This window comes from Lepisma saccharinum, chromosome 5 (assembly GCF_977018435.1).
Source record: "Lepisma saccharinum chromosome 5, izLepSacc3.1, whole genome shotgun sequence".
Classification (NCBI taxonomy): Eukaryota; Metazoa; Arthropoda; class Insecta; order Zygentoma; family Lepismatidae; genus Lepisma; species Lepisma saccharinum.
Window position 1 is genome coordinate 55,913,076 of NC_139233.1, and position 26,598 is coordinate 55,939,673.

General features: G+C 35.7%; 1 protein-coding gene across 1 annotated transcript in view; it reads right to left on the bottom strand.

Annotated features, from left to right (window-relative positions):
- LOC145987836 (uncharacterized) overlaps nucleotides 1-26,598 on the bottom strand; it is a 524,248-nt gene that overhangs the window by 331,415 nt on the left and 166,235 nt on the right. The gene's annotated exons all lie outside the window — the stretch shown is intronic.

A 26,598-nucleotide genomic window follows, 5' to 3' on the forward strand; every position in this document is an offset into this window, starting at 1 on the left:
TCATGTCTTGTATGGCCAAAAATATCATTAGGCATTTTTGATTTAGTGGTTATTTATTATAGAGTATCTGATTCTTAATTCTATAAAAAAGGGTATAAGCTTGTCATAGGATCCAGGGACCTCAATATATAAGCAGTCACCAGCAGAAACAGTATAAACAGTGCCAGAAATCTTGTTTGAGTGCTTTATTCTATAAATATTTCTCCCTACTGAAATTTTAACATCACCCTCAGGGGTTGTAATAAATTGCAATTGCCCACCTACAGGTAATTGGTAATGATTTAAATTATTGTTAAATATGTACAATGTTTTGCCTGTTTCATCATCAACATCTGTAAGTATGCTGTTCAGATGAATAATTAACAAAGCACTCAGTTTAGATATTATATCAGAAGAGGGTGATGGTGTTGGCAGCTCCATAATAGCCTGTTTTTTGAACCCAAATAAGTTCATAGGCATGTTTATTTATTTCAAATCATGCTCTGTGTTTGGGCATTGATTGCCATTTTTCAAATAACAATGACCCCATGGTAGAGTATGTATTCCACATGACAAAATGCATCTCTTATCATCATGTGGGTCCAGAGCCACTTTTCTTACAATATTGCTAGTCAATAAGTGATCTTCACTCTGAATTCTGGATTCTGATGTTCTGATTGTGCTACATGATTTGAGGCAATTTTTATAATCTTCAAATTCAAGCTCTTTTTCAACAGTCACTCTGCCAATGCCCTTGGCTTTTTTGGCAACAACACCACTACATGTTTCAAAACTATACATCTTGGCCCTTAACCCAGCAAATGCCACAATAACATCACCAAGTGTCTCATCTTTTAACTTGCCAGGCACCTTTTTGTTGTGGGGTTGAATTCTTGTATGTTCACTGGTATCAAAATATTCAAGCAATTCAGGCTGTGACATATCTTTATAAACATCTTCTGTTTTAATATCAAGAACAAAACTATCAGTGTCCATGTACATCAATTTTACACAATCACCATAAAAAGGTTTCAACACATCATAATACAATTTTAACATGTGTAATTTGGCCAATTCCAATATTACAGCCCCTACATAAATAGGTTTATCAAACTTAATTTTTGTTTTTTTCATGTTGAAAAGTGCCATATTTTCATCATAAATTCTTCTATAATTGAAATTAGGCTTTGCAACCAATTTTTTGCTCAGGCTGGGGTCAGTAATTATTTTAACATCGGTATGTTTTCTGACATTTTCAATAGTTTTGCCATACACAGAATTGACCATCAATTTAAACAAGGCCTTATCAAATTGGCTTTTTGCAGATGTTCGAAGCTTTGTATTTGTATCAATATATGGCTTCAACCATTTTAAGTGCCTGAACCTCAAAACTTTGCCAATTTTGGTCACTTGAACACCATGTTTCATCAGGAACTGGAGGTTTTTGTAATATATGACATAACCCTGTTTTGGCTCCAGTGTCATCATGAGCTTCTTCTGTTTAGAGCCAGGTGAGCACTGAACCTCAGGAATTGGGGGCAGATCAGAAAATTTGTTGTGTAAATCATCAGGAATTGTCAGATCAACCTCTAAGAAGAGGCCATAGTCACTGTCATCAAAATCCTTAAGATCTTCAATATTAAAATCTTCAACCCATTCAAGCCCTGCATATGGCAGTTTATCCATCATGGCATAACCATACAGGCTGTTTGCATCTACATACAATATATAATTTGATGGCCGTGCTGGATCATAATCAGAAATATATTTGTTATTTGCTCTGGCATATCTCTGAGAACATTGCACCATGCCTCCTCTTATACATTGCTCCATAAACAGATACATGTCCTGATCCTGGATCAGATCCAAATGCATTTTAGTGTTCAAAAACATTGCAGCCCATGCTAGGCCCGGGGCAATGTAAAAATATATTGGATCCAGTTCATAATTTTTCATGGAAGATTTTCTGAATGCCTGAAATATATCAGCTAAGAGGGTCACATCAAGTTTTAAATATGCCATGTGATAATCACCAAATGTCTGGCATTTTAAATTGTTCCACATCAATTGGGCATGGTGATAATCATCATCAGTGATTCCAGATCCTCTGATTTTGCTGTAAAACTCTTGTTGTGGTGGCAAAAAACACTCATCAAATTTAGAAAAATCTGTAACATAGTCATATGGATATACACCCTTCCGCCTAATTAATTTCAGGTCCTGATTTGGAAACAAAGCACATGTGATTTTGAATTGATCATCAGATAATTGAGTGGCCAGTGTAGCCACTCTAGCCGATAAAATTCTGTATGAATCAAGAAATCTTATGTGAATAGGAACACCATTAACTTTAATTATTTTGCTAATAGCTATATATTTCTCATCATTTTCAGCTAAAATATTTAAATTCTGCTTGTCAAACCCCTCGTATCTGATCAGATGATGAACATCATAATTGGATGCTCCATGGCAAAATATAGGGACAAATTTTGGTCTCTTGATCTTAATATTATGCCTATTACACAGGGCCATTTTGAATTTACCATCTGTATGAGAATGGTGTTTCACCTTGATTTTTGTATCTGAAAATTCAGAATCACATACCGGGCATTTTTCTGCATTGTTGAAATCTTCAATCTGTTTCTCTGTTAAAGGCAACATGGGTTTTGATTTTAATAAAATATTAGATGCTATGTCACGGCACTCATTTTCTATTCTATGTGCAAATTTCTTGATGGCATCTGGTCCCAAGTATGAATCTTTTTTAGTAACAACACCATCCTGTACAATCACATAATAAAAGCTGGAAGGTTCATGTAGCTGGTATGGTGTAATTGAAGATTCTTCAGGATCTGGGCTACAGAATGCAAGAGGTTTGAGGTTTGATTCAAAATCACAGACTATATATGCTGGGTGTTCCGACAAGGCTTCAAACTTTTTGAATTCTGCATTTTCACTTGGCATTGGCATCACCATATGAACAGGTTTATAGTTGCCACAGTATTTTAAATGTTCAATTAACTTGTTTTTAGCAATTTCTGCATTTTTTTTCCCGAACCCCATTCACCATTTTTTGACCATCAAATACAGTTAAACATCTTCGGCACAACTTGATTATTGTATTGGATTTGTCAAGTTGTGTTCTCACTAAAGCTTCAAGATTATGTATCAGAGTGTAATGATATGTGCCATCCCCTTCAATTAAGAGCAGATCAATCGGAACAGTAGAATCATCATCAAGTGTACTGATTCTGAGAGGTTCTATCAAACAATTGCCACGGCCAGTGGAACAAATAAATACATTAATAGATAATTGTTTGCCATTAATATCCCGGGCCTTTTCTTCAAATTTATCAATATTCTGAACAGACATTGGATATTCTAATCCCTCCATTGCCTCATCAAAATCGTGCTCATGTTGTTTGTAATAAGTTATTCTCTCAGGATGCCTTGAAACTGGATACAAAGCAGCTAAAATACACCACAAAAAGCATTTCTCATCATTATTTTTTATATTAACCACGGCTTTTTTGTTTTTAATATTGGCAGGTAATAGCAAATATGTAGATCCTTGTAATGGGCTGAATTCAGAAATATTAACATATAACTTGTGTGGAGATCCGCATAGTCTCCATTCTGACTCTTTTGCCGCAAATTCAGAGTGTTTAATATTCAATTGATCTATCAAACTGCTTATTATTTTGTCTGAATTTGCATTTGAATATACAGGTACAGTTTCTGTTATGTGGGGCTGTGTAAATTTTGTGCCATTTGGCTTCTTATATTGTGTAAACAATTTGAGGGACAGCTTATAAGAGCCATTTTGTGCATTTAGAATTGCCTGCACATCAGGATTTACACTGTTCAAAAAATTCTTAATGTCACATCTTGGCTCTGATACAAACCGATAATCTCTTAATTGGCCATTAAAACTGCTATGGATAGGTGGTGCATAGCGTGGCTGTTTTGCCGGTCCAGCATTAACAGGTGCTTCATGCTTCCTTTTCAGACCAGATGTAGATGGTTGTGAGGGCATTATTGATGACTGTACATAAGAATTACACTTATGCCATTTGTAATATGCCTTGCTTAATATTTTATGGCATCTTGGACACAATTTAGTAGCTTTTCTGCATTTCTTAGGCTCACAAATATGCCGGTGCCTAGACCAATGAGAACTAGATATATTTTTATTACACTGATTGCAATATTTTTGTTTTGGCATTTTTGTTGTTGTTTATTATATAAAATTTCTTGGGGTTCAAATCAAAATTCTATACAAAATATCAGTTGGGTTCAGCAGTTAGTGGCTGAGCTGGTGCTTTTATACCCAAACAACAGCAGTAACTAGGTTTTGGTGATAGTTTTGCTCTATTATGCTGATGTACAACACACTTCACCAGGTTTAAAACCTCATCTCTATATCAACTAAATACAATTCAAAATTGGATTTTGAACTGTGCAATAAATATTCTGTAAGTCTCACTTGTGTTTATATTAACAGAACAAGACAAAAACAGAATTGTATTCAGGATTGCATGTTTTCATACAAAAAAGCCATATTTTTGACAAGTTTATAAACAACAATCACACAGATATAGCTTTTACACACATGGCCGAATCTGTCTGAGGGGGGGGATTCAAGATTCTTGGGATTTTGACAGAAAAATACACTGTGAACAATAAGATGATATGGGAACTTGCTATTGTTTTAAGTATAGGCAAATCTGTCTGAGGGGCTTCTCCTTTTCTACACTTCTTCAGAGCATATCACACCTGAAGAATTGGGGTATAGGCCCCTCTTGCCATTGTTTTAAGTATGGGCAAATCTGTCTGAGGGGCTTCTCCCTTTCTACACTAGAATTCAAAATTCTTAAAAATTCAGAGCATATCACACCTGAAGAATTGGGGTATAGGCCCCTCTTGGCATTGTTTTAAGTATGGGCAAATCTGTCTGAGGGGCTTCTCCCTTTCTACACTAGAATTCAAAATTCTTAAAAATTCAGAGCATATCACACCTGAAGAATTGGGGTATAGGCCCCTCTTGGCATTGTTTTAAGTATGGGCAAATCTGTCTGAGGGGCTTCTCCCTTTCTACACTAGAATTCAAAATTCTTAAAAATTCAGAGCATATCACACCTGAAGAATTGGGGTATAGGCCCCTCTTGGCATTGTTTTAAGTGTAGACAATTCGGGCTGTTCAATCAAATAGCCTCTCCTTTTCTACACTTGTAAGTGGTCCTTGTTATAGCATCAACCCCACTACTCGTAGTCTTGAATCAAAATGTCAAAATTGACAAAAGCTGGAAATGTACCTGTAAGATATGCACTTTTTATTCACATCACTGTTTGCAGGAAACATTTAACCTCTTTTTATCGGCATAAATACGACGCTATCTACGTATAATACCTAGAAATGAAAAACGCAGTAGATAATCGAGGATCATCGAAGCTAACCTAAGCTCCAAAGGTTCTATTTGTCTCCCTACGACAGCTTGTTCGAGTTTATCCCCAGCAGTTCAATCGCTTGGTAACCTTAGAACATGTGATTCGTGAATAATGCAACAAATTGGATCTATCATTGCCTACAATCCTATTTGGACTGCAACCCCTGCACTTGTTCACACAATCGCTGTTTACTCGGAACAATCCGGTTGCATTTCCACCACTGGAAGTTAGCCTCCCGTTACAACAAACTTCCATTCTGGTTTCAGGAATGTGGTTGGATTAGCAGGAGGACGTTAGACAAGAGTTGGTATTATATAAAGCTTTACTGGATCAATATTTGTTAGGGTCAAGCGTGGAAAAGGTAGATCTACTCCCTGCAGATTGCAACATGCAGTGACGGTCTATGGAGGAGTGTGGAGCTACAAGCCCACGCTTTCACAATTTAGATAATTTTGTGGAGGTGATGTGGTCAGCACCACGGTCCGACCGCCTTCATCCCCTCCGAATTCCACAAGAGCCCATTTATTTAAGGCTGATGTGTGTATTTTTATTGTTTAACGACGCATTTGTGCCACTTTTGGCTAATCGCGACGAGGAGGATGAATTGATGAAGGGGCATTTTAAAGGCCCATGCCCGGACTGGGACTCGAACCGTGAACTTCGATTGCGAGATCTATAGTCGGCCAGTTAAATCGCTCGGCCACCGAGCCGGATTACTTGAGAGTGGGTGTACCCTAGGGCCGCATGGATATTGATCGAGTAAAGTGTAAAATTTTTTCTAACAGGAGAGGAAATTCTCACAACGGTAAACAATAAAATTACTGATGCTGCTACTGAACAAAATAAACATTTACAATGATTATTTATAAAAATGCAATTAAGCTCGAATAATTGCAACTTTCTTCTTGCTGATGAAGTGTTGATATAGTGCATTCTAAACATTCTAAAATTATATTTACAAATCCTAGCAAACCACGTGCTCTGTTGGTGAATGTTGTTTGCAAAACCTTTTTGTGGCATAAATCCATTTTCCGGGAAGTACACTTCAGTACATCCAGGAACCGGGAGATCCGTTGGAGGAAAATGAGACGTAACCTTCCATGTTCCCTCCAAAGGAAGCAAATACCTAAGCTAGCCATTTCAATAAACTAGGCCAATCCTCTCTACCTCTTCGCCGGTCATAAGGAAATTTTGGAGTTTGTTCGAATTTATGTATCTATCTTGACAATCATTTCTCTCACATTTAGACTATATTATATCCATATGTCGAACCACTTTTATTTATGATTTTTTGGAAAACTTGTTATTTTGGAAATAAAATGAAGAATAAAACAATTTCATCAGAATATACAATTTTGAATATACTATTATTCCATCATAACAGTTTATTTATATCTTTACTATTTACATTACGGAGAAAATTGTGAATTCCCATGCGCCAAAGTAAGTAAGGTCTAATTAGAATATATGTCTGCTGTTCGCACAAACCAAAGCAAAATCGACAGAAACGAAAGTGTGCAAAGTATGTTCCTTCGATTTCTAAAGTTGAAAAATAAATGCTCTCACCACAAGTAGCTTAAGAATACGAAACAGTGGAAGTACTAGGCAATGGATAATGTTTACTTTACGCTGTGTGCCAATAAAGTATTACCATTGTCACTAACATTCATAAAATTAACATTTTATACTTTTTTACAAAAACATATTTTTTTTGTTTACTATTGAGCCAAAGAAGCTGTGACAGATAGAGAATTTATGTACTAATGTACATAAATGTACTATTTATGACAGAGTTTATGTATGCCAGTTACTTTCTTTTACTTAATCCGTCCTCTTCTACCTTGCGGTGTAGAGGTTTTTCAGAAGGATTGCCATCTGTCCCTGTCTTGCACTAGATCTTGGACTTCTTTCTAGTCGCTGCTCCTTACTTCCACAGCTCTATTTACATCGTCTTCCCACATTTTTCTAGGTCTTGCTCTTGGTCTTGTACCCTGCATTTTCACTTCACCGCTTTGGCTACGTGCATTCCAGCCATTCTCTTCACATGACCAAACCATCTTAGTTGGCTCTGTTCTACTTTCTCTAGTAAGGGAGAAACTCTTAAACAATTTCTTATGGTTTGATTTCTCACTCGATCTCTTCTTGTCTTTCCTTCTATCTTATGCAAGAATCTCATTTTCATTGCCTGCAGTTTACTTTGGTGTTTTGATGTGAATGTCCAGGACTAGCAGCTGTGCAGAATAGTGGGTATGTATATGGTTTTACACACTGTTAGTTTTGTTGAGGAAGTTTCTCTTCAAGGCATTAAATAAGCGTCCTGCTACTTGTACTCTTCTGTTAATTTCGTTGTCTATTTTACCATCTTGCTGTAGTGTTGTTCTCAGATATTTGAAGCTATTAACCTGTTCTAATTCTTGATTTTCAAGGTATATTTATTTTATGCTTTACCTCTTCTCTTGCTATTATCATGATCTTCGTTTCATTATTATTATTTATTCTCATCCCATATGTTAAGAGTTCTTTATTCCAGATTTGCAAGTTGTATTGTAGATTCTTCTCAGAGCTTCCTAAAATTAGGAAATCCTGCATATGCAAAATGTGACAGTTGTACTGGCCTCATGTTTTTATAACCTAGCTGTAACTTTTTGACTTTTTGTTACATTCCTTTATGATTTCATCCATCAATATGATGAAAAGGAGGGGACTGAGCATACATCCTTGTTTCAAGCCTCTTGTTGTTTCAAACTCTTCTGATTTAGCATTTCCAGTTCTAACAAAGTTGCGGCATTTTTATACAGACTCTTTATGCCTTGTAGCAGATCTTATTCTACTCATCTTTGCCATTGTTTATGTACTACTTCTATCTCCTAGGTGCACAAAAGTAAATACACTTGGGGCATTTTAGCGATAAAGGTAGAATATGTTTCTCAGAATGTTAATCAGCAGCAAGTCGCCCATCTTCAGCCGAACACTTGGTCAATATATTGCAAAAGTCTGGCTGAAGAAAGTTTCGTTTCATAAGCAAACGTAAAGAAAAATAAACTTCTAATTTCGTTAGTTCCTGCAAAAAGAACCGAGTTACATTATTATTTTTTTAAAAAAACAACTCGTTATAATTATCGTTACTCAAGCAGTTAATTCCTTCTTGTAACTGTGTCATAAGTAACGGTTTCAAAGTGAGGTTATTTCATCAACCGATAATCCCTCAATGTCTTTAATTGAATTACCCGTATGTACCCGCCTTTCACCAGTAAGAATCTCTTTAAACTGAAATGTTATATAAGAACAAGTTTTATTTGCAACCTATTCAGCCTCTGTGATAAATGTATTACAGTTTACATCATGGTCATGTCATACGGAATGGTATATTGTTAATATAAGAATACTGAAACTGAAATTAATGACATTGGGATATGATATCAACTTTATTTGGACCCCAGGACATTCTTTTATAAAAGGAAATGCTATAGCAGATACTTTTGCAAAATATGCAACAACCAAAAAATCCAACGGCTGTTTTCAATAAAGTTTCCGTCTGTAGTTTTGGAACCACACGTTAAAGAAAAAATTATATTCTGACTGGCAAAGTTTGTGGACGAATACTGGTACTCAAAGCGGTAAGATGTACTATTCTATACAAGAAAGAATTCCAAAGGAATGCTAGTTCAAACATATACGACTCTTCAGGAGTTCCGTCATAACTATAATGCGCTGCAGGTTAAATCACACTATCGCTAGTGTTCACCCCTTTAAGAACTTAGTGCCTTCACCAGTTTGTCTGTGTAATGAATATACTGCAACTCCGAATCATATTATATTTCAGTGTAAACTTCATGCAGCATACAGAGAACATTTTTAAAGGGCTTGTACAAGAGTGAACATCAAGCGCCACTGACACTGCCTTCTATACTGACTTCTCCTTCATCCTCGGTAATCAATATTCTTACAAAATATTTTAACCAGTCGAAAATAATGCTGTAAATGTGTAATGAAATGGTTAAATTATTTATTATGAAAGGAATATTTGTGTGTAAATATTATATGCAATCTTGTATATATGTATTATACATTTACAAATTGTTAACTTGTTAACTGGTGCATGGAGTTTGTCCACAACCAATAATATATTTTATAAATAAAAAAAAACAAGTTATTGAAAATTGTAGTTCAACTTTATGTGTAGAAATGTTCATCAAAAATGTTTCATTATGTACTCAAAATGTATGCTGGTCGTAAACACCAAATGTAAAGCTGTAAGTCCAATAAAATTTGTTGATGATGTTTAAACTGAAATTTGGCTCGTGTGAAGACCTCCATTTGAGAAAATTGTTTTCCAATCGTGGCTCTCGGGTGAATGAAAGCTAATAATTAAAATAGAAACGATGAAATATTGAAACTGCATTTCATTTGTTTCAAATAATCCAATTCGACAGGGAACACGTAATATTGGTTCCTGAAATTCAAGCATAATTTTATTCTTTAGGATCACATTTATTAACACTTTTCTATGTCTTACTTTGAAGAGAGTAAATTTCAGTTTAATTTGATTCTCATTGCAACTGCTCAATTTGTTCTCTCTCGATTAATAGTTTTCCAAAATGCATACCCATTTCCTTTGAATAAATTTCAGTCAAAAGTAAGAGATTAGTTCCTGACAAAATACAATTCATCAATTTCTACTTAGAGCTCTAATAGAGAGATTATTTTGCCTAATTTGCACAATGATATGTTAAATCGATTTCAGAGTAAGTAATTTCCACGATTACATGCTCAATAGTCAGGAAATAATTGGTTGGTTAGGCAAAAATGTAGCGCGAAAGGTTTTTGTTTCCATCTATTTTATATTGAACAGATATAGCTGTACTCTTTATATATTCGACGTTCAAAAAAGGAAAAAGAAAACACTAGCAACTTTTGTCTTTCCTATCTCTTTCTGTGCGGTAACCTTGCGGAGGTTCAACAAATGGGAATGATAAGCCCTTGAGGAAGGAAATATCTTGCTGACTGTGCAAAGTAGAAAAAAAAAACTTTTTTTGTGAGAGAAATGGTAAAGCAGGCTTTGTCTCCCCCTCTCTTCTTAACTTCTCCCCTTCTTTATTTCCGCCGTTTTCTCAAAACTCCCTCTGAATACAAAGTGTTGCAGTCTGATGCACTGAAAAAATGCCTAATTGGCTTTTCTTTCGGAACATCTAGATATTTTCGCATAAAACCGTCCGTACGCGATTCAATTGTTATTGAAACGGTACGTTCAAGACCAAAGAAAATCGACAACTGAAAGGATCTGAATAACGTTTTCACTGAAGTCTTGAAATGTCTGATATTGCACTCGTACAAGATGAAAGGAAACGTTGACAATGATTTCACATTTTAACGAAAGATGTCAGTGCGAACGGGAAGAAATAACAAATATATATTTTTCCCCCAAAGGAATCTGCCCATCAGAAGCTCGAAACAACTATGATGAATTTTGTCTGTATATTAAAAATTCAATTTTAGATACGAGAAGAAAAAATGTGTGATGATAATGGTGCAAGATATTTTCACAATGTATACACTAAATATTATAATATTTAAATAGTTTAAATAGTTTATTTTCTGAATTCAAAAAAATCCTTTACTTCCTCACAATCACATTTTCATACTTTAAGATCGCTTTCTCTTGCCTACATAACAGACAAAATATAATTCTGAGCCTTGATGCTTTTATTGGATAATCGATTTCAGCGCTCTCATTGGTCAACAGTCCGTCATGGCAGGCTTTGTTTAAAATCGTTTCCTAATTAGAATTCTTGAATGGTAACTTTGAATCAAACGAGAAAAATGAGGTGTGTTCTGACGTCACTTCCTTTAAGCGTGGAATTCAATTTGTTGTTCGAGGTTCATTTAATCGTGAACGGACAGCTTAAGGCAGGTAAGGTACGCTAAAAAGGGGCTTTCGATGAAGAAGATCGGTATTTCTCCTTCTTATTCTGTGCGTTGCAGATGGTTTACCATATGAACATTTAGCGCTCGGGTAGGTGTTTACAAAACGAATGTTGAAATGACAACTTACAGCATAGATCAGGTTAACAGTTCGTGATAGTCCAGCAGAATCTATGGAATATCGCGGTATACAGGTTTTCTGTTTGAATGTGTGTTAGTATTCCAATTTCTGTAGCCGGTTAACCTGGAGTAACTTCACTTATGACTTCATTTTCGACACCATCCTCTAACTCCACTGAATATACACAGCGCGTCACTGAAATAAAACCGATTTCAATTACTTTAACCGCATTTAATAGAGAAGAGTAAATGTTTTGACATTGCCTTTGAGAAGACACCGAGTTTGCATAGACGTAATAGAATATGGACATGACTGTACACTCACCTGCAATAAAAATAAAATGCTTGGTTCACTGCAATGCGTTATGCGTGTTGCTCAACTCCACAGCGATGAGCGAACTGTAATACCAAGTTTTCAATAGCTGTTTCTAGACGACCCTTTTCTTATTGATTCTGAGTATGTGAAGCTTATTTCGGATGGCATTGAGCAAATCTGAAAAAACATAACCTCCAAAAAGTGATGAAAAGGGTAGTAATACTAACTATTCATTGATTTCAAAAAAGCATATGATTCGGTCAAAAGAGATAAATTATATAATATATTAGTAGAGTTTGGAATACCTAAGAAGCTTGTTAGTATGATAAAAATATGCACCAGTGAAACAGAAAGTAAAATTCGTGTGGGTATTAATATGTCTGACAAATTTACAATTCATGATGGGTTAAAACAAGGAGATGCATTATCTCCATTGATCTTTAATTTTGCCTTAGAATATGCTGTTAGGAAGGTAAAAGAAACTAACGAAGGACTAAAATTAAATGGTGTGACTCAGTTGTTAGCATATCCAGATGATGTAGACTTACTGGGGGATGATGTGAATACAATTAAGAATAATGCTAAAATATTTTTCAAAACTGCTAAAGAGATAGGTTTGGAAGTTAACAAAGAGAAAACTAAATATATGCTTACAGGCCGAAACCAAGTGTTAGGTAATAATCAAAATCTAATTATCGATAACAACTCGTTTGAACCAGTTTCCAAATTCAAATACTTAGGAGTAATATTAACAAATGAAAATTATATTAAAGAGGAAATAAAAAGTAGGCTGAATTCAGGAGATGCATGTTACTTCTCTCTTCATAAACTTTTGTCTTCTCGTTTAATATCTAAGAAACTAAAAGCTAAAATATACAAAACAGTAATTTTGCCTGTAGTATTATATGGATGTGAAACTTGGTCCCTTACATTGAAAGAGGAACATAAATTGAGAGTATTTGAAAATAAGATCCTTAGAAAAATCTTTGGACCTAAAAGGGATGAGGAGACAGGTGAGTGGAGAAGGTTACATAATTTGGAACTACATAATTTGTATTCATGTCCAGATATGATTAGAATAATTAAATCAAGAAGACTTAGGTGGGCAGGCCATGTGGCAGGAATGGGAGAGGAAAGAGGAGTTTACAGGATTCTTGTTGGGAAACCTGATGGTAAGAGACCTGTAGGAAGGCCAAGACAAAGATGGAGGGACAACGTTGAGATGGACCTAAGGGAAATCGTTAGGGATGGAAAAGAGTATATAGAACTTGCTCAAGATAGGGAAAGATGGAAGGCCTGTGTTGCTGCAGCCATGAACCTTCGGGTTTAAGAAGGCTAGAGAGTTAGTTAGTTAGTTAAGAGTATTAAAGGTAAACATATCATAATATTGTTATAATAATAATTAGTGTTACTTTAGTGTGATATGGTGTGATACAAATAATGACGTTGAACCAAAAATATGTTTTTGAAGTTCTACACATCAATTACATGCATGTGTACTGTCCCTATCCTGGGCAAGATCAATCCCATCTTTTCCATTATGACATTAACGTGTAAGAAATGTAATTAAAATTTTCGTCATTTTGCAAGTTGCACATCAAGTAGATTGGGGGGGATGCTATTAATTTTAATCTTCTGGAAGTTTGCACGTTACGTATGCGGGGCGTGGGGAAGGGGGTATCATACTGTTTATTTCAATAATGCCAATTTTTTACATCTTGAGTAAAGGAAAATTCCCCCTGTCCACGTTTGTGGACATATTAACATTGACCTTACTGCACTCATATTACTCCATGTTATCTGGGAAACTTAATTCAATATATTTGCCACCTGTAAATGTCCATGTTAAGTTGGAAAGGGTGGAGAAAACCCCTTCAGTGATATTGTGTTACATATAGGGTGACCTATAAGTCAGTTGACACTAGCATATAATCATATCATCATTGGTTATGTAGCCGTTAACGAGTGGCAGCTATTGAACGGCACATTACCTGTAGACGACGTTTAGCATATTTAAGTACGATTAGAGAACAAAAGTGACTTGTTGACCTACCTGGATATATATCATGATTGTGACGGAGATGCAGCCACAGAAAAAATTACTAAATTATGAATTTGTGTCACAGGTGAAAATACTGGAAGTAGGTACAACTTGTAAAGGAAAATACCATAGACCACAAATACGGTTCATCTCAAAATCCTAGGATTTCTGTCGCACTGTAATTCACATGTCAGTGATCTTATGACTTCGTTGAGTTGCGTTTTGAGTCCACTTTATGCACAGATAGGATAATCGAAGCTGGACCTACAGTTTAAAGTGGGATCCAAACCACTATGTGCCTCCATCGGGTATCGAACCCGGGAGAAGGCGACGCCACACTTTGTGTTATGGCAGTGTATAACTATATCTCCGGTCTTGGTATTGCCTTTGGTGAAATGCTCAGTGAAGTAGATGTGCGCTCAAAGTGATGCTTTTAAAGTGATTTTAAAGTGCTTTTAATTTAAATTAATTGTTGTTAAACTAATGTGTGGTTCATAAAAATGGTTGTTTAGTTTATTATGTATATTTTACTCACATATATTCTTTCGATATTAAGACCTTTTTATTTGTCTTCTATTCTAAAATATAAAAACAAACATATTTTTTCAATTCGCTTACCTGATATTAAAAGTGATAAATATTAAAACTTTCCATATTATTTGTACAAAATATTACACAATAGACCAATATGAAGACTTCAACATCAACTACTCATCTTATAGTTATGGTTTTAACATGGAAGTAAACAAATTTAGCAAATTTCACAAACATTACAATACAAAATAATTAATTTCCATAGGAACCCATTACCGTCTCATTATGAAATTTTGCACACAAATATTCAATTGGTGTCTTTTCAAAAAATGTATATTTTTAAAAAAAATTAAGGGGATGTTTTTGAGATTTTCAAAACATTTTTCGAGTTTTTTTTTAAAAAAATGCAAAATTGATACATCACAGCCATGTTGCATTTCAAATTAAAGCGCATTAATAGAAGAAGAGAATGACACCAATTTGGGCTCTCTAGGTGAAATAGATTTTGATCTACAGCTGTTTAAACATTTCAAAATGTCTTCTAATTTTGGGATTTTTGCATTTTTGAAAGTCAATAACTCAAAAACCAAGTGTCCAAAAAATCTGAAATTTGGCAGTTTTTGTCCACTTGATAGGTGCAATGAATAAACACAAAATCTTAAAAGTCTGATTCCAAAAGGTTCAAAAATATTTTTTTTCGTTGATTTACGTGGAATGACCCGTGTGCAACAAAATAATGTGCAATTTTCATATACTACCTTATACACGTTACTGTATGTGTCAGGTTTGTAAAGCCTGTAAATTACATGTTAAGGTTATTAATTTCTAAATTACGATACTTCAAAATTAGAATAAAAAAGCAGGCAAAACCGTTTTCGAGACACGGTTTTTTCAACAGAATTTGGAAGTGGCGGAGATTAGAGGGGACGAGAGGAAGCAACTTTCGCTCTCGCACTATGCTAAACGTTATCTAACAAGGAAAAGTAAACTGTCCTCCCCCCCTTCACTAGTGTTGCAACCCAACAGCTTAGAAAGTAAGTGAATTTATTGAATAAGTGAAAAAAAAACACACACACTGCATCACCTTAGATGCAACCCGCATTGCTCAGAAGTATATCAGAATGCATACCTTCCAAGGATACATTTTTAAAAATAAAGTAAACGAAAATTCTAATTTCGGTTGCTAGACGGCAACTAATTTCTGCGCAGAGTGTACTGAGTACATAGAGAGCCCGTACAACTCCAACAAGCTTTGCGTACAGTTTTATTATTCGTTGAAAAGCCACAAAACTTGTGTTGAAACAATGCAGATGAAAGTGTGCAAGGCTTAATCAGTACATAATTACATAACTTACTCCATTTATAGTAAGTTTCAAATCAATTATCCTACTTATGAAATGGGCTATTAATATTTACTTGATGGCAGTTAAGTGTTTAATGAAATCGGGAATGCTCGCTTTTGAGGGAATAATTATTGCAACGAGTTAATATGGGCTAATTACACCTGCAACGTATGGATCATGGCCTAATGTGAAATGTTATATCGTTATGTCGCAAATGAGCTCAAATGGTGCGGGTTGTATCATAACAAAGTTTAAATTAAATTCCACAACGACGTATAAACTGTTCAAGGGACTCGTTTCCTTTACAAAATGTGTTTTCGCTCGGTCTTACAATGGCAGGGTTCTCATGAACAATACGTTTCAGTACTTTAAATACTCTTGCAGTAAAAACAATTTTCATAATTATTTCTTAATGTATTTCACATTATTTTCATTCTCAGTAGGATTTTTCTTGCTTCATGTCGCTTTTGTATTTATCTGTGTCAATCGTTAGGGAGTAAGTATCTATCCTTTACTATATTCATTAAAGGTAAAGCTTCTTCTGAATATTGCAACATGCGGTGAAGGCATATATGGGAGTGATGTGATCAGCACCACGTTCTACCTCCACATGATTACCCCCAGTCATCCGTCCATTAGAGGATGGATGTACCCCAGAGCCGCTGGAAAACTGCTGAAAAAATTTCCACTTGACACCTTACCAACTGGACTGCCACTGCTCTAAGTAGAAGGTACGGAATTAGAATATTTTTTAAAAAAACGTTAATAATTGAAAAGAATTCAGAGCTTTGCAGCAATTTGCGTTAACCACTACACTCTGTCGGTTATTTATTCACTTTTGAATAGCGGTTCTGACCAGACTTCCGCAAAATTCTGTCAAATTTTAACATTGCTGCTCTGAATACCGTATTCACACTCCATCCTTTCGTCGTGATCTAGCTGACATGAAATTTTTATACAAGATAATAAATGGCAAAATCAGAACAGATCTCTTAATCAGTAAATTCACACTTAGGGTACCCCAAAAGCAAACGCGCAACCTGCAACTCTTCCACAACCCAACCACTAGGCTATCCCTTCTACAACGCTCCTTGTTTTACAGGCTCCCAGAAATCTACAACAAACTTCCCCTGAATGTAGATATTTTCCTTCCAGAACGTAATTTTTGTATATTACTGACCAAGAACATGTAAATCTATCCCATCTTGTTATTGTTTTTATCTTTTGTTATTTTTTGTTTCTACTTTATGTAGTTTCAGTGTAAAATTGCCAAATAAGACTGTATCTGAAACTCTGAGTAAATAAATAAATAAATATATAAATAAATAATTCCTACATTAATGATTGATGAATTTGGTTTATTTTACTTTTCACCTTTCTACCATTTTTGCCTAATCGCGGGGATCGTATAACTCCGCACTGATGATATGATGAAATTTATGAAGGGACAGTCACAAAGAACACCTACGCCCATGCCAGGATTCGAACCCTTGACACTTGGAGTTCTAACGCTAATTTGCATTTAAATTTTCAATATTTTTGTGTAAATGTAAACAAGACCGATTTCTTATAATATCATAGTCGTAGCTGTTTAGCTTGATCAATATGAAATTAGATGTAATTTTCATGCTATTGTTGGTAAGTTGTTAATAAATATTGTTCAAATGTTCAGTTAAAGGAAACGTGAATTATAATTCAGCGCCTCTGTTGGTTAACACTATTTTCACGTATTTTCTAAACACTTATAAGCGGTAAACTCTTAGGGTGGAATATGAGGCCCAAAAGTAATTTCCTATGCATCGATCTCAAGAACATGTACACGCTGTTCAGAATATCTTCTCTAGCGATAGGACAACTTGGTATCTTTTGGGACAATGGACATCACCTATTTTTTCGGCATTCAAAAACATATAGGACATTAAGAAGGTACTTTATGATCGTATAACCCCGCACTGAAAATATTAATGATTTAAATTGCTTTCTAGTCGAAGCACACTGACGTTGAATATTCTTGTGTTTTGTCAAACTTTGCTCACAACTCGAAAAAAGAACCAGAAAATTTTGTGAAATGAAGAGAAACTTAGTGTTTCATATGACGCATTATTATGCCTATAACTTTTCATAAAACGAATTTTAGAGAAAGTACATGACTTTGAATGCCTTTTACTTTCAATCAGTGTTTTCCAAATATTCTGCCGCTACGGAGCCCATACCTTGATTCAGTGTAGAACAAAGCAGTATTGTTACAAGTTTCCAACTAATATAAATACGATAAAATTTGTTTACGAGAATACGAAGTGTATCAAGCTTCAGCCTGCACCATCCACAGTTCCGCGTGGATACGTATCAGTAATAGAGGTTCAACGTATCCAATACATTTGACAAGGACACAACTTCGTTGATATTACATAAGAGTTTTATTTTCTCTATTTTTGGAGCAATTCATTGAAGTTTTTTCACACACCATGTGTGTTTTATCTCCCTGCATTGAGTTTCAGCACTAAATTCTCAACTTCCTTACACCTTCTGTTAATATCAGTCTAGTTCCTTTACATACAGGGTTGGCCAAATTTATTTTAAAATATTACACAAATAAATCATTGTTTGTTGTAAACATGTTTCAAACGTTCTAAACAGTATTTTAAACAAGAACAAAATTGTTTTAAACAAAAGTGAGTAATTGGATTATGAGACCGATAAACTGACAAGCATTAGTAGCTATATGCAGATGATATAATACCAATTTTACTATACGGAAGTGAAAGCTGGCCAGTAAGAGGAAAAGAAGTAAGACAAATAACGACAGTAGAGATGAAATGCTTCCATAGAATAGTTGGTAAAACGAGAAGAGATGGAGTACGTAATGAAAGAATCAGAGAAGAATTAAACCAGAAGCCAATAGAAGAGAAACTGACACAAAGACAACTAAAATGGTTCGGACATGTGGTAAGAATGGACGAAAGTAGAAAAGCAAAACAATTTACGGAAGCTAGAACAAAGGGAATGGGCACAAGAGGTAGACCCGCAGGGCAATCAAAAAAGGAATAGAGGAAATATGACAAAAGAAAGGAAAAGGACTAAGAGAAACGAAGAAGATGGCAAAGGAACGGGAGAGATGGAAGGAGTGGATAGAGGCAACCACAACGTTATAAGGCAAAAGGAGAAAGAATAAGAATCTACGATATTCATATGACATTGCATAAAATTAAATATTCAATTAATTATTTCCATGTGATGCGTCGAAAAAAAGTTCGGTGCCTTAAAAGCACAACCAAACACTCCCAATCTTGAAAAATGATAAAGTAAGCATTTGATGTGGAGCCTGAAATTTGGTGTACGTTTACCATAGTTACTGTCATTCATAAGGTAAAGTATGTACACGGACGATGTTTCATGTTAGCACCGACAACCAGGAAGGCGTCTCATTTGTGTTTGCATTCTCTTCGCATGGAAGTAATTGTGTTTTTCTAACACTTGCAAAAAATATACATTTCAAATTCAACATTGTGACACGAAACAATGCTCCTGCTTGGAAATATTCATATTTGTAAGTTTTATATTACCGGCATACGGAGTGCCATACATTTCAATAGGTATACAAAACGTAATTTTTATGTATTAGTCGGGACAGAATTAGTGAAAATAAATGTTACCTTATGCTGGAATCGTACACAGGTCCCCCACATGTTAATCTGACACGATAACCAATACCCGAAACGAGACAATATTAAGTGCCATTCTGAAGTAATCGACTGAATCGAAAGGTTGTGTTAAAGGAATCGAAGGGATTTTGATGTTTGTGTCGTGACGTTGTACTCTTTCTCCCGTGTCGGTTTGTTGTCTGTCTCCCCGTCTAACGATATATACTTAATGTATCCTTAATCTGCAGTTGATATTGGTAAATCCCAGAATAAGAGCTAACATATATAGGCAGCTTTGTCTAGCATTTACTGTACTTTTGTAGTCGCTTTTGTGTTTCAGATTAATCGCGAAGATTGTGCTGAGTGATGTTGAGATGAAGGTGGGTGAAAGGATACATAAAAATAAACATTTGCACAAAAGAGTTAGAACTCGAACGTGGAAGCTTTGGCGCGAGGTATATTTCTTGTTCTGTCAGAGGGATAATGTTCCCCTTTGCGTGTGTTTTCGTTATATTCATGGTATTTCGGGAGTTGGTGTGATCAGACAAAGTAAATAAAACAGGTTGAAAGGAGTGTAGAATCGTAGATACGGAACATCTCGAGAAGATATATTTCTCTCCGCTAGAGAACCTATATGCCCTCTTGTGATCGAGGACCTATTAGGAGAATGAAAGAACAGATTAAACGATCAAATTTGATGTGCCCCCTCTCGTCAAAATACCTTTAAATTAATATTGCACATTTCTTTATAGATGGGAAAGATAAAAAATGTTTTGCTCTTGTTTGGGGTCGAAACTACGGCTTTACAGCTGAGAAATTCGTGCGCTAACCAACCCTCTATCAATATCACTACGTTATCATTCGTCCAGTCAATCCATTTCCTTTCTCAATAACCACTCAGTACTTGAAGAACAAAATGCATCTTCATTTTCTCTCATAATTGTTTCATTGTTGTTTAACTGGAACCACGTATGTCAAAAATTCTTACTGTGAAAAGTTCCATGTTCTACATACGTGGTCTGTTAGCAAAGTAATGAGACTGATTTTCTGTAAACGATGAATTTTATTATTTTTATAAATCAAGGTTATCCCCTTCCAAATAGTTCCCTTGGGCAGCTACACAGCGATGTAGGCGTTGTTTCCATTGTTCTTAGCAGTGTTGGAAGGCTTCTGCTGGAATACCTTTTAGCTCGTCGGTTACGCTCTTATGGATATTATCCAAAGTATCAAAATGGCGCCCTTTCAAGTAGTTTTTGAGCAAGGGGAATAAAAAGAAGTCACAGGGACTGACATGATTTATGATTCATCACCTGTGATCACGCAACTGAAGAATTCTGGCTCCCTGTCAAGGCGGTCCAGAAGATCAAGACACACACATCCGTCCAATGGGTTTTCTGCTCACGCGTGAGGTTCTTTGGAACAATCTTGGGGCACACTTTTCTCATGTCCAAATGGAATTCAAATTTAACTCACTACTGATCATTCTCACCGTTAATCGACGATCTGACCTCACAAGAGACCTCACTCTTTCCGCATTGTCATCCGTTTTTGAGGTTGAAGGTCTTCCCGCAAGATGTTCTTCTTCCACTTGTTCTCGGCCTTCTAAAAAGGACTTGTGCCATCTCAACACTTGTGGCCTAGATAGTGCATGTTCTCCATAAGCCCTTTGTAACTTTTCATAAGTCACAGTAGCGGATTCGCCAAGCTTAACACAAAATTTGATGGCACAACGTTGATCAAACTTTTGCCAGTCCATTTTTGTAACGCACCTCACAAACACAACTTCACGTCAGACGCTCTCAACAATCGTGTAGCAACTGTAGAAAGTTGAAACTTGTACTGAGTCAACGGCAAGCGTTCACCTACCTGCCGTGTGAAGGTGGGGGCAGCAGCGTTGCCGGTTCGTGCACAGTGTTGCCAGTCTCATTACTTTCCTAACAGACCACGTATTGTGTTTTCCATTTAATATTGTTGAGACATTCATTTGGAAATGAAACTTAGTTTTGTGTGTTTGTTTCCATGTTAGTATGTGTGAGAAGAGTAGTGTGGCATCTGTTGGAATTTGTTCTAGGCATAATTTTCCTCCAACACATCAGCAAAATTGTAAACTTCTGAGTTTGCACTAATGTACAGAGTAAAAATATAAAGCAAGTTCGCCAGGTTCCTTACAAGGCAGCATTAAATAAATAAACATACATTGGCCTGTGTGTTACTCCATGTCGAGAACACGAGATACTAGCTCCGACAATGTTGATCTAGTATTTCTCTTTGGCATCACTGCAAAGATCTACCGAGATGTTTACCGTGAATGGTATGCAAACCGCAGAATTGTAATGTTAGTTAGGTTGTCTATACACAAGGAGCTTGGTGTTCAGATATTATTGGCTTACTTCAATAGTGTAGTTACAACCCAGAAGAGTCCGGGACTGTGCACAATAGGTAATGTTTATGCTGTGATGTTGTTTATAGATTTTTAAAACAAAATCAATGAAGCTATCACAACCAAAGCTGAAGTACATTACAATTATTTCAAAAGTAAAGAAAACAATGAGATTCTATTTTGTAAGAGTAAATAATTATATCTTACTGAGAGTGAACTAATAAGCATCATAAAAATCACACACGTGAAAAAGTTTCCAGCACTGAAAGTTCTGACACACGTGTGAATTAGATATGAAAAATACACGGAAGAGAAAAACATGTCCATAATTTCTTTGCCATGGGGAAATGTGAGATTCAGGTTATGAGATTGTCATTTCGTTAATTAAAAACCAGCAACTGTTTCGTATTTATTCGCAATTTATTCGCAGGCAGGTTTAATACGTTTCAGACTTTAGGGGAAATCAATTTCATTTGAAAAGTTCTGTGGCGTTAAAAAAAGGGAAAACAGAAAAACATTCGAGCCAAGGTGCGTTACGTTTTCTTGTTTTTTGGTACTGTTATTAGAAGTAAAGAACTTTTAGAATAGTGTGCAAACAATAAGTTATTACAATTGAGCAAACTCAGGTAGGGACTCATTCATCAACCCAGAGAACCTAGCTGGTGTTTGTATAAAAGTATCGACAAAGTGTAGTTTCCCGCGTATCTTTAATTAATTCATTAGTGTCTATATTCTGTATTAACCCGAAAGGAATATGTCGATTTATAAAATGGATATACACTCTCTTTTCAGGACTATATTTGTACTTATGTTATTTGTGATTTTACTTAGAGTAAAGGTTTCACGAATTCTAAAAGTTATTTTGACTGAGTGGCCTCTTGTCTAGTTCATCACAACAATTTCTTTTCTGGGTTCATCGAATTATTTACTGTTGCTTTGTACATGTTTTAAATGTTGAACTAATTTTACAAATAACATTATTTACCAATTTGCAAATTATTAACTACCAACCGTCAGTTTCAAACAGACCTCAGGAAACTGTTGAGTAAACTGTACCAATGCAGATAAATTTAGCCTCGAAAACATCTTACTTTAAGTACAATTGTTCATAAAATTTTCATTACTACATTATTGACTCTTGCTTCAATTCCAATTACTAGTCTTTCTTCTGGGAGCTAATATTTTTGATAAAATAAATTCCAATTTTGTAAAGATGTCATTTTATGTTTTATTAAAAAAGTCACCAAAAAACGTTCCAACATTCTGAGAGCCATCTACAGTTTGGGAGATAAGTAATGCTTGCTTGTATTTCAATTTAATGTAGGTTTTGTGAAAATGCAACTAAATAATCTTTTCGCGCTTGTATAAATTTACGGAAATTTAGTTCGACATTAATCTCTTTCAAGCGTATATATTTTGATATTACTTCGATAAAAGTACAAGCCAGGTAAAACACGATTTAAATACTCGTAGACCAAACCCATTTCTCATGCTACAGAATCACGAATCAACGATTAAGAATCTCAAGTGTATTATTATTTCTATTGCTGAATGTTTTGTATGGTATTCCGCATCATTAGGTGATCTGATAGTCCTAGCAAACTATTTCCTATGAGGCAAAACAAAGCTTACAGGCATCAATAAACTACAATTTTAAAAATTTCCGAGCTATATCTAATAAAGAAATAGTTCTCTTCAATGGTGAATATAATGGGTTCATGAAGCTTCAGTTCCTTCAAATTGTATATCTTTATCTCATTTACTGAATGTAAATTAATGTAACCTGGATTATTGATTGACTGATTCTTTACCATGATTTTCTTAATGAACGAATAAATATTGCACTAACACTAAAAGTACTAATAATCAAGAGTCACACTATCACGCGCTTTACAATGTCAAGCGTAAGGTAAAATGGTGAAGTCAGCCAATGCATATTGCAACAAGCTGTGAAGTCATATGCGGGGACGTGGTCAATTGTAGAAGTCATGTGATGTGATCAGCAACATGCTTCGGCTGACAGAGGGGGTACCTCACGAATGACCCCAGGCACCTATTTTTTGAAATCTAAATGAACCTCAGAGCCACTTCAGGTGTGGTGATTGTTGGAAAAATTTCCCATCTGAAATCACCATCCCGGAACCGAATCCAGGTCTCCCGCGCAGGAGTAAAATACCCTACCGACTATTTTCAATTATTACACTCCGTCACGGAAGTCAACGGACAATCAGGGATTGTACAGTCAGAGACACATTTGGTTTTAACACTCCCAATAACCTTCAAAGGAATCGTTACAACACATAAGTGTCCGTGACTGTGCAAAAGAGAATTTCTAGAAGTAATTGCAATAAAAATAAATAAATAACAGTGACCTAAATGGAGGATTCTGCTTTCTCAGATGAGAAACTATTCTTGCCCCTATGCAATCAACTTCTGCGGATATCCTGCTGTAGAATCGTTAATGATACTTCTCAATACACACAAAACTAAGAGAAATAAGCTGCATAGCATGACCGTTAAATAGAGTAGCAAATAAACGTCTTTAACATACCCTGAATTAAAATCATAAACACTTCAGTACTGGCCAATAATCTCGAAATGAATGAAGCTTATGTGGGTAGCTACCACTCAATAGAAATCCAAGCGTAATTTTCTTCAAAGTGTATTGTAACATGCGGTATGGATCTCAGCTTCTCGAACTTGTTTCTCCGGCATAAAGGTTCCATTGTAAAGTTTAGAATACCTTCCTCGCTCAATCGTCGTAAATTTGACATAATTGCTGTTTCGAATAACCGGATCTCCAATATTGGAAGCAAACTTGAATAAATTAAATGATTGTACAAAGTCATAGGAATTATCAGAAAGGGTCCCTTGATGCGATGATTTAATATTAGTGTACCCACTTACCTTTCTCGTACTTTGCTGCATGGCTACCTCTTATACAGCACCCTTTGCTGTAAAGCATTTGACTTTCAAGATATTTGAACTGTGTATGAAACATCATTATAAATAAGCCTATGTATGACTATATTTGAATATTCAATCTACAGGGTGATCCAAAATGTATTGAGGCATCCGGATAACAGTTGGATGACATGCTGTTCGGAAATATAAACACTGTAGGTTTTAGATTTGTAATAGGGGTGGAGAGATGAGCATATGACGATGACGGCCGCCATCTTGAATTCAAATTCAAAATTTTAAATGGAAACCATAGCTTGTGAAATTTTCTAATTTGCTCTAGCGCGAACAGTGACGTATTTGTTACATCATCTCTGGCAATTCTTGAACGTACAACATGCTACAACGTCAGGGCAAAATAAACCTTGCAATATTAAACCTCATTATAACTAAGACTATCTATCACTATATAAAACAGACTAAAATAAATCATTTTGTGTCCACTTTTCAAGGAATTGTTTTTGAATGATAGTTAATTAACAGTGATTCCATAGAGACTATTTTTGTCCCGGACCTACAGTTTAAACATGTTTATCCCCAACCTAAAATCGAAATACATAACTCTTTCACAATTTGTACTACATAACGATCTTTTATTATATTATTCAGAAACAAAATAGTGTATGGGGCCAAAACTATACTCTATCCCGGGAATATATGGAGAAAGCGAACGAAAGCACGTTTATGCGCAAGTAGTGACATTTTCTAATTTATCGCAAATAGCTTATCGGCTATCCTCTGGTACCATGTCTACCAAGAACCACTGAGAACATACTAGAACTATTAAAAAATCTATCTATTGGCAAACGAGTGTGTTCCTAAGCTGTAATGTTTCGTCGTCTTCCTTTGCAGGAAGCAATGTGTATCTGCTTTTCTATTTGTATTCAATTTTGCTACTTGATTTACTCAACATGTGTACTTTAGGGAGACAAAATCTTCGCTCTTCTCTCATTATTGTCATTATTATGTGTTTATCTTCAATACATCTAATTTATTCTAGTTCTATATTTATTTGCAGTTCAGTAGACAAAACAGTTCAACACAAGTTTTTGAACCACCACCATGGATGCCCACAGGGGGGGGGGGGGATTATGGCGCAGACTGTGCCATCGAGATTTTTGTGAGGGATTTTTCTTTTACCTTCAAATAATATAAAATTCAACTTTAATATATTTTTCTAAAATATATGCAAAACGTTTACACCTTAAATCCACCATATTGAATCAATTAGATGAAGAAAATAAAGTATATAGGGACAGGGGTGTCCACAGGTGGGTTCCTGGACGTATGTTGGGGCTTCGGGGGGTGGGGGTATTTTTATGATTGAAATTTGACGTGAACAATGTAGCATTGGACACAAGTTGAATTACATTATCAATTAACCTTTGCTGCTATATACGTAGATATCAATTTGTAGACTTCCAAGGGAATTGTAACGTTAATATGTATTATTGAGGGGGGGCAATTCCAAATCTTACATATTAGGCCTTAAATTGACACTTGTATTCTGGGGCGATTGAGAATTAAATGTTGGCGGGGGGCAATACATCCAACTCTTCAATATCAGTGTTAAATCTTCGATTATGGCGGGTATTTTAGTTATACCCTGGAGCAAGCGAACGAGAAAAAGTATCTGCGCAAGTAGAGATGGCTCCACCAATAAACACGTGAGAGGGAACGGGATTGCGTAGAGGAGGGGGGAGCGACTGCAGTTACCAGCCTCTACTGCTTCGCTCTGCCCAGTCGATTTACCCCCCCCCCCCTGACGCTATGGGCGACCTTGCTCCAGAGATTTCCGGGACAGCGTATAGGGGCAATTGAGCATTCAATTGAGGGGGTATCCAATTCTTGTGTATTACTCTTGTCTTAGACTGTTGCGCAAATCTGATGTGGGGACTGAGAATCATTTGTTT